General features: G+C 36.5%; 1 long non-coding RNA gene across 1 annotated transcript; it reads left to right on the top strand.

Moving 5' to 3' along the window:
* Window positions 1-4,437: 4,437 nt before the first annotated feature.
* On the top strand, window positions 4,438-7,557 carry LOC129002052 (uncharacterized). The gene is made up of 3 exons (XR_008491530.1): window positions 4,438-4,564; window positions 6,383-6,582; window positions 7,444-7,557. It is a non-coding gene; the product is annotated as an uncharacterized LOC129002052 (long non-coding RNA).
* Window positions 7,558-9,349: the final 1,792 nt, after the last annotated feature.

Genomic DNA, 9,349 nt, shown 5'->3' with positions numbered 1-9,349 from the left:
TAATTGTTGAGCTCTTTGAGAGCTTTAACGAGCACAAGTAACACACTTTAACAGTTCTCGTTTGACGATAGAAGTCTGCCTCCAACTCTCATTAGACCAGTGTTATCGACAAAGGGGTTAAGACTTATAAGATTACATTTAGATTTTTCCACAGGTCTGTTGTTTTGTAACCACGCGAGCTCATATTTGAAGGCATGTTTTTGAATGAGTTTTACCCACAACAAAAGAGATGAGTTGAGATCTTGAGGAGTTAAAAATGATTGACATGGATTGACAATGATTGGATGGATTTTTTTGTTTTGGCAATGAACTTTAGACACCAGGAAGTAACACGTAATAGTTTTGACAGTGTTGAGAAGCGCTCTAGCATTTCTGGTTCTGGTTCAAAGTGTGGCAAGTTGATTGAGGGATTCGCAGTTCAGATTTAGCTGCTTGAGCTGGATCAAACGTCGTGGACTCATAAACATCTTTATTCAGCCACGGAGGACCCGTCCTCCAAAGCTTATGGTTGCTAAGGATTTTAGCAGTAACACCTCGTGAAGCACAGTCGGCTGGATTTTCATTTCCTGCTACATACCTCCACTTAGCGAGTGGTTCTGTCTCTTGTATAACACTTGAAATGAAATGAAAAAAAAAATGAAATGAAATATTACTTTATTATCACAAAACATTTCACAGATCCAGCGTTAGCTGGTGAAACAGGTGATATTGTCAGAGATCTTAAACACTAAGTTACATAACAAAACTAAAATCCACATAGCTTAAACTAAAATATATTTACTTATCATTTAAATAATCGGAAATATTATACTTTATACTTTTTTATACTTTTTTATACTTTCTTATAAAATGGCGACCATACTATGTAGGTATTTTAAGCCAAGTATGAATGGAGATGAGTGTAGGATGAGTGGCGCGATCTTGTAGTCTTGTTAGTGACTAAGGCCGACATCCCTTAGACACAGCTGTTAATTAATAGCCCAAACAGCTAATGGCAACTAAGGGACCTACAGTTTATAGTGGAATCCGAACCACATTTTTTCCTTGGTATATACGAATTGGTCTAATTATCAGGATAGTACTGCGGATAGTAGTAGTACTCACTAGTGTGGATTATAATAATTTTTCTGTAAAAGGTATCGTTTGAAATCATTTTTAAATTTTGAAATACTGTTAATTTCTTTGAAAATAGTGGGTAGACTATTGTAAAGCCTTAATCCCATTATACTTAATCCCACTTACTCTGTTACGCACTAAGTCTTTCCATTTTGAAGGTTGATTTGTAATCCAGGTTAGGGAAACCATAGAGTCAGTCCATAACCATGCTTGGGCAGATTCTAAGTTGGGCATTTTCCGAACATACTTTACAAGTTTTACTAGTAGTGTAGCAGCAGTGAGTTCCAGTCGAGGAATCGACATTGTCTTGAGAGGAGCTACTTTAGTTTTAGAAATAACTAAACTAACAGTGATATTTTCACGATTAACGATTCTTAGGTAGACTACAGCACTCATTGCAAGCTTAGAAGCATCTGAAAATCCATGAATTTCTACCGAAGATAGTTGGGTAAGACCAAGATAACGAGGTACTTTAACTAATGGCAAATATTGTAGGTCAGCTTCAAGGAGTTTCCATCGGTCTTGCAAGTGGTTAGGTAAAAGTTGGTCCCAAGGAATTTTGACTAGCCAAAGTTGTTGCATGAATTGTTTGAACCTTATGATGATAGGGGAGACAAAACCCAAGGGGTCGAATAACTGACCTATTTGAGAAAGAACGTTACTTTTCGTGCATTTGTCTTTTGGACTTAGAGTAGGAAGAAACTGAAAATCATCGCTGAATCGATTCCATGTAAGTCCAAGAGTACGTATACTGGAGGATTTGTTTATCAATAAGGAATTGCCTTCTTCGCAATTACTTTCACAAATGTATGATGGTACATTTTGATCATTGCTGAATTCTCATCCACTTCTGTAAAGGAAAACAACCTAATTTGCAAAGCTCGTCAGTCTGTTTTACTACTTCTCTGCACTCTTCAATCGAGTCTGCACCACCAAAAATGTCATCCATATATCTCCCTCTTGACAACATTTCACTAGCTTGGGGATATGCATCACCATGATCAATGATAAGCTGATTCATCGTTCTTAGGGCGAGAAAAGGAGCGCATGATAACCCATATGTAACAGTCTGTAGTTGATAAGATGACCATTTTCCATCCAGAGAATTCTTTGAAGATCTCGATCACTGGGATGTACTAGAATCTGGCGATACATTTTCTCGATATCAGTGGCAAATACGTATTTATAGCGCCTAAACCAAGTGAGAATATCAGGTAGTTCTGTTTGGAGTTTTGGACCACTGTAGAGTACGTCATTCAAAGATAATCCTGAACTAGTTGGGAATGAGGCATTGAAAAGAGTAGTTTTCAATGCCTCATTCCCAACTAGTTCAGGATTATCTTTGAATGACGTACTCTACAGTGGTCCAAAACTCCAAACAGAACTACCTGATATTCTCACTTGGTTTAGGCGCTATAAATACGTATTTGCCACTGATATCGAGAAAATGTATCGCCAGATTCTAGTACATCCCAGTGATCGAGATCTTCAAAGAATTCTCTGGATGGAAAATTTAGTCGTCGTGCTAGAAGGACGCAAAACACCATGATGGGGTAGGTAATATATAGGAATGGTAGAATCTGTTTCTTTAATAGTTTCAGTCATGTGACCAAGGTCTTTGTATTCTTCTATGAAATTAGTATACAAGTTTTTGTATTCAAGATCGTTTGAGAGACGAGTATTTAGCTTTGTTAAAATTTGAAAAGCTGACGATTGAGATTTTCCAAGCTGATTGATTGTTTCCTTTAGGGGAAGTCGGACTTGATAGCGACCGGAAGGTTCTCTAGAAAAGGTTGATTGATAGTGTTCCTCACATACTTGATCATCAGGAGACTTGACTGATTCTTTAATTTGAGGAATTTCTTCCTGTACCCAAAATTTTTGAAGAAAATCATCAAGTTTGTTTTCTATTAAGCAATGAAACATTGATGAGGTAGATTTATTTTCCGTTATTCCAGTAGGTCCAGACAATATCCAACCGAAAATTGTTGCTTGTGCTACTGGGGAGAGGGGTGGACCTTTAATTAGACCAGGAAGGATAATAGACGTGTAGATGTCTGCTCCTAGGACTAAATCTACAGATTCAGGCTTCATGAAGGCAGGATCAGCCAGTTGAAGTCCCTTGATATGATTCCACGATGAATGATTTGGTGTTATCGATGGCAAATTTGATGTGAGATTTGAAAGGATGTGACAAGATAAAGAGCAGCTAACTTTGGTATCATACAGAGAACTAATATTGATTGAAACTATCCCACGAGTGGTTGGGGCTTGATGTCCACCGATACCAACAAGAGATACTGTATTCACTGATGAAAGAGATTTCAGATCCTTGGTCGATTAAAGCTCTGGCAATAACACTATTTCCCTCAGGAGCAATTACCTTAACTTGAGCGGTTGCTAGGAGCACAGATTGTCGATTAATTTCCTTAAATGGAAGCATGTGATTAGAGGAGACGTGTGAGCTTGATGATGTGTTATCTGTGGATGAGATGAATTTGTTAGGGATGAGAGAACTTTACTTTTTTATATGAGGTATATATGTAGTCTGGCTAACAGCATCATGAATTAGAGTGTGATGTCTTTTCTTACATTGTAAACAAGATTTATTTGAGCGACAGTCCTTTAACAAATGTGGACCAAGACAGTTGAAACATAATCTTTTGTTCACAAGAACCTCTTTTCGTCGACTAGGTACTTTGTCACGAAACTCCTTGCAAAATGCTAAATAGTGATCTTTACTGCTCAGTTGACAATGATTTCCTATATTGGTTTGAGATTTTGCTACTATTTGTGCTGAATGTACTTTAAGATTTTGATGAGGTTTACCTTTATAATATTGTAGTGTAGTTACCGTTACATCGCTTGGCAGTGTTGCTCGTGACTCAATTCCAGGGCTCAAATACGACCTTCGATGAAGGTCTGAAGATATTCCAGGGTGGAGGGTTCTGTTGAGACTCCGTAACGAATCTCCCATGCTTCGTGTGTCTCTGGGTCCAGTCGTTGTACAATAATGTACACCAAGATGTGATCCCATTTATCTGTAGGAGATCCTAGCGCTTTGAGGGAACCTAAAGACTCATTGATAGTAGACATGAGGTGATTGAGACACTCGACGTTCTGTACCCACGAGCACCTCCTCTTCCACATGCACCACTTAGAATTATAGCTCAGTGACATGCACAGTAGTCCTTGGAACAGTTCCTGGGATAACAGCTATTTGTGTAATAGCTTCACTGTAACTCTGTATTGGTCCTGATTAGATAGTTGTTTCATTCAACAGTTGCAGCAGTTGCAAGCAAACTGTGCATTGTGGTTTTGGTTTTGTAAAGGAAAAGGTGTTTATTCTTTACTGTTTATTTACTTTTGACTTGAGCTGCTTGAAAAGGTGTTTTATGATTATGAAAATTAAAGTGCTGTGAGTGTGCTGAAGCTGATTTGTTATTAGGTATTGACAATTAAATGTTTTACGTGCATGAATTATTTATCAAGTTTTAAGTGTTCACTTAACCTATATTTTTCGGATTCCTCAAGAAAGAGGGTTAGGTTGAGTTGTGTTTGTGTGTGAATTTGTTAGATTGCAGTTTTTGTAGTGGTAGGTCTAGGTTTATTTTAAGTAAGTTGGGCCTTTCAGTTGAGTTTAGGTCGAAGTTATTGCCTTTGAAATAGTTAAATTAATAACTTATCTATTTATAAGAGTAGGCCTAAGTTAGGCTCTAAATGTCAACTGGAATGTCGAATGTGTGTGTAGAATTTTTGTTGTGAAGTTTTAAGTGTAAGTAGTTTGTTATGAACTTTTGAGTGATTCAGTTTTAATAACTTAGAATGACGTCTCATGTGTGTGAACTGTGTGATAAGACATTCACTAAAAGGTTTTCTCTGAAGAGACATTATGATAATGTTAACAACGGATACAGCCCTAATGATGGAAACCCCAATTGTTCACAAACTGTTCAGTGTGCGATACGTAGTTCAGACCTTGGTAAGACAGCCAATTTAAATGAACACTTACTTTCTAAACATCAGATCAATGTTGAATCAGAGAAAATTACATTTACTAGTGAAGATGAATTTTTAAAGTGGAAGAAGTGTCATGAAGAAAGTGAAAAATCTCTGTTCATCAACAGGAGGGATAGCTACCGAAGTAAAGACAAGAAAGTGACATACTATCAGTGTCATCGTTCGGATAATTACCGAACGCACTTGTCTTCTGAGTGTCAGCGTAAACGATCCATGAAAATTCAGGAAACAAAGAAAATAAATAGTTACTGCCCTGCAAAAATGAAAGCTACTACTTCGATGATAAATGGAAGCGTTGAAGTGGAATTTTGTAAGACTCACGTAGGACATCAAGCTTTGTTAGCCCATTTGAGTATCCCTGATGATGAACGACAAACTATTGCAACCAAAATTGCCCAAAAAATCCCGTTTGATGCTATTATTGATGAGGTTCAGAAAACAGTTGGCTGCACTTTACTTGACGTCCTACACTCATTCAAATAAAAATATCGATCGATATATCGATTAATCGATTGCTTCATTCGATATATCGTTTGGTAATGTTAGGTAAGGTTAGCCTAACCTAACTAATCAAACGATATATCGAATGAAACAATCGAATGAAAATATTGAATCGAAAAAAAAAAACAATCGAATGAGTGTAGGACGTCAAGTAAAGTGCAGCCAAACAGTTACTAAAGAGGTTACGAGGAGACATCTTCTGACAAAACAAGATCTGAGAAATATAGTGAGAGAATATAGTTTAGATAGTGAATGTGTACGGCATACAAATGATGCGATCAGTGTTGAAAAGTGGGTAGAGATGGAAATAGCTAGTGACAAGAACTCAGTCATAATGTACAAACCTCAGGGTCTTGATTCATCCGATTACCCTGAACTAACCAAAGACGACTTCATGCTGGGCATAATGACTGAAGCCCAAGCTGGCATGCTCAAGAAATATGGAAGAGATTGTATCTGCATTGATTCTACCCATGGAACTAATGCATATAAATTTGAAATGACGACTATCTTAGTGCTGGGATGATATGCGTCAAGGATTTCCTTGCGCATTTTTGTGAAAGTGCGGTGCACGGCTTCAAAGTTTGAAACGATAGACAAGAATGTATGCCTATGTTACGCATAGCTGAGTTTTCAAATTAGGTGGTAGAGCCTAGTTTATGCATGTATTCTTTATTTTAGTTGATTGTTCTTAATGCTTAAGAAATTTATGTGTGTATGTGAAATTCCTCTATCTTGTTTACAGAAGGATATGGAGAATCCTGGCGGGAATGCCTTATGACTGTTCGTTAATTGTTTGCCTAGACCTGCAATTTTTTCCTAGGAAGATATATGTCACTCAAAACAAATTTCTAAGAATATATTACGATTAAATAATTTCTTCGGAAAAGCATTTGAGATTAAAGAGGTGCTCTTCTGTCGTAGAGGTGATAACGACCACATAAGGTAATGTTATGTTGTAGGCTAGGTTATTTTTTACATAAACAATAATCTAACCTAACGTTAATTTATTTACCTACCTTGTTACCTGGCTACTCCCACCCTTTACCCGATCTTGTATTTTGTAATTTTTTTGGATGTTATACTAAATAACTTCTTGATCAGCTTTGTACGTGTTATTAAATTTATGGAAAGTAAATAAAAGTTACGTTTAATAACACTTAAAACATATATTTACCCTTATACTGTTAACTCACAAGATGGTAAATATACATAAAAGATGGATCGGCACTTACCGTACCATCTTTTATGTACAGTATATCTACCGTCTTGTGAGTTAACAGTATAAGTGTAAATATATGTTATAAGTGTTATTAGATGTATCTTTTATTTACTTTCTGTTTTTATACCCTCCCCTCACCCCAATATTACTTTTTCTGACACTCTAATATCCCTACATGTCTCTTTTATCTTTTACTTAGAAATACGCTTAAAAGTGACATAGACAATAGACAAATTTCTTTATTATTATTTCCTTCAAGAAATACAATAGGCCCTAGCGACCTGATTGTTTATATCTCCAATTAGTGAGGCAGACCTATTTTGAGTGCTTTGTTTGCATGGTTTTCCTTAGGCTAAGTTGTATATTGACGATGCCCACTGCATTTATACAATGCCTAAAAGAAAAGAAAACCCCATTTTATTACCCCTTGCTTCACAAATATTTTCTGGTCTTCTATCTTTATAAAAAATAATTTTATATGTTTCAAAGGAAAAAATTGCAAAGGATAAAGTCTAGGTAAACAATTACTGACTGTTCTTAATGCTTAAGAAATAATTTGTTTGTAAAATTTCTCTTGTTCACAGAAAAAGGCTGCGGAAAATCATGACCAAATCCTGCTACGCTGTGACCGCCCTCCCCAGCCATCTTAGAGGGAGGGGGGAGGTGTGTTTAGTGGGTAGTCTGTTTCTGTTAGTCCCACACTACCCTTGCAGGTGTGCGTAAATGCATTCACACCTTCCTAAAAAAAAAAAAAAAAAAAAAAAAAAAAATGTATAGGGCCTATATATTTAATTAAAATATTTATTACTAGTCACAGTTAATTCAATTGTGGATTGTAAAGAGTGACGATAAATTAATAATTTAACTACCTTAAATAATGGGAGTAACAATTAATTATTAAAATAGGCCTACTCTTCAAGAAAACCTCCCCCCGCCAACCAAGCAAACCTGCCGACTAAGCGAATTTCCATTTGTCTAGATTGATTTTCAATCAAATCTATAACATTAGGTTCGAGTACTTAGGTTTGATGCTACAAGGAAACTAATAAAGTGTGTTTTTTAGTAAAAATTAATAGTGTGGTGCCTCTACACTTAGCTTAGTATAAAATAAAAAAGAAATTGCCAAGTTTGATTAAAATATGTCCATGAACAAGCAAACAACAGTTTAAAATATTCTCCATAAGAATCACATGGGAATATAGTTTCCCATGTGAACAAGGAAGAAAATCAGGAAGTTTACAATTTTTTGAATGTTATCCGTTACCACTAACCGTACAAAAAAACTTTGATATATGTAGGCTACTAAGTAAATTATTTATTTTTTTAAGCTTTTTAAAAGGGTCTAGAGAGAAATTGGGAATTTTTTATTTTGTGGGTCAAAAATCAGAAAAACTTTTATCCCATAAAAGCCCGTTCCCATGATCCGATCATGCTGGTTAGTAAACTCATTTAAGTTTATCCCACCTTTACAACTTCAAACCGAAATGTCATTAAAATTGGTGTTTTTGGCCTCTGGGGACATCAAAATGAAAAAGGAAATCGGTCCCGGGTCTAGGTCTTACCGTGCCACCTACATAGCTAACTTACTCCCCTATTGGGAAATTCGCCTAAAACACTGTGATGTAAACATAATTTCTAGCATAAAACATTTTACATATTCATAGATCTATTTACTATTTTTATTTTCCCCAATAAAAATAACCATTTTCGTAGTTACATTGTCCAAGTTGAATTTATTGAGCGGAGCGAGCGAAGCGAGCGAAGCTCTTATACGTCGACTCTTATGCATTTCGTAATACGCAAACTCCTCCTAGACGGCTGAATCAATCGTTTTCAAATTTTGCATGGTGATAAAGACCATATCGGTGAGTGCCAACATCTATATGGCGTTAAAAAAGTCTCTCAGGAATCCGCCCCACTGGGTCTCAAAGTTTCAATGTAATCCTTATGAAAGCAGTATTTGACACATAAACAAAGACATATGATCAGCTGTTGACTTTTGAATGCAGTAGATAAAGAAATAGCTGAAAGAAATAAAGAAATAGTTCCACAGATATTAGAACAGAAACGGTATGTATCATAAATATAGTCAAATGACGACACTAGCTTGAGATCCGTGACGTAGGAAGTGGTTAAGGAAGTAGTAAAGGTGAGCAGTCTGGAGTGTGGAAACTGTTTATGACGATTAGATTTAGGTATCTGCATTCCAAAAATTCTATGGGAAGGGAGGAAAACGGGTCCGCGACGTAGGATGTGGTGAAGGAAGTAGTCAAGGCGAGCTGTCCGGAGTGTGGGAACTGTTTATGACGATTAGATTAAGGTATCTGCAATCCTAAAATGCTATTGGAAGGGAAGGAAACAGGTCCGCGACATTGGAAGTGGTGAAGGAAGTAGTAAAGGCAAGCAGTCCGGACTGTGGGAACTGTTTGTGACAATTAGATTAAAGTATTTGCAATCCTATGATGCTATGGGAAGGGAGGGAAACAGGCC

The sequence above is a fragment of the Macrosteles quadrilineatus genome, unplaced genomic scaffold, assembly GCF_028750875.1.
Source record: "Macrosteles quadrilineatus isolate MER2022 unplaced genomic scaffold, UCM_ALF_1.0 Scaffold_9__3_contigs__length_116548681, whole genome shotgun sequence".
Taxonomy (NCBI): Eukaryota; Metazoa; Arthropoda; class Insecta; order Hemiptera; family Cicadellidae; genus Macrosteles; species Macrosteles quadrilineatus.
This window is presented reverse-complemented; position numbering and strand designations above follow the sequence as displayed.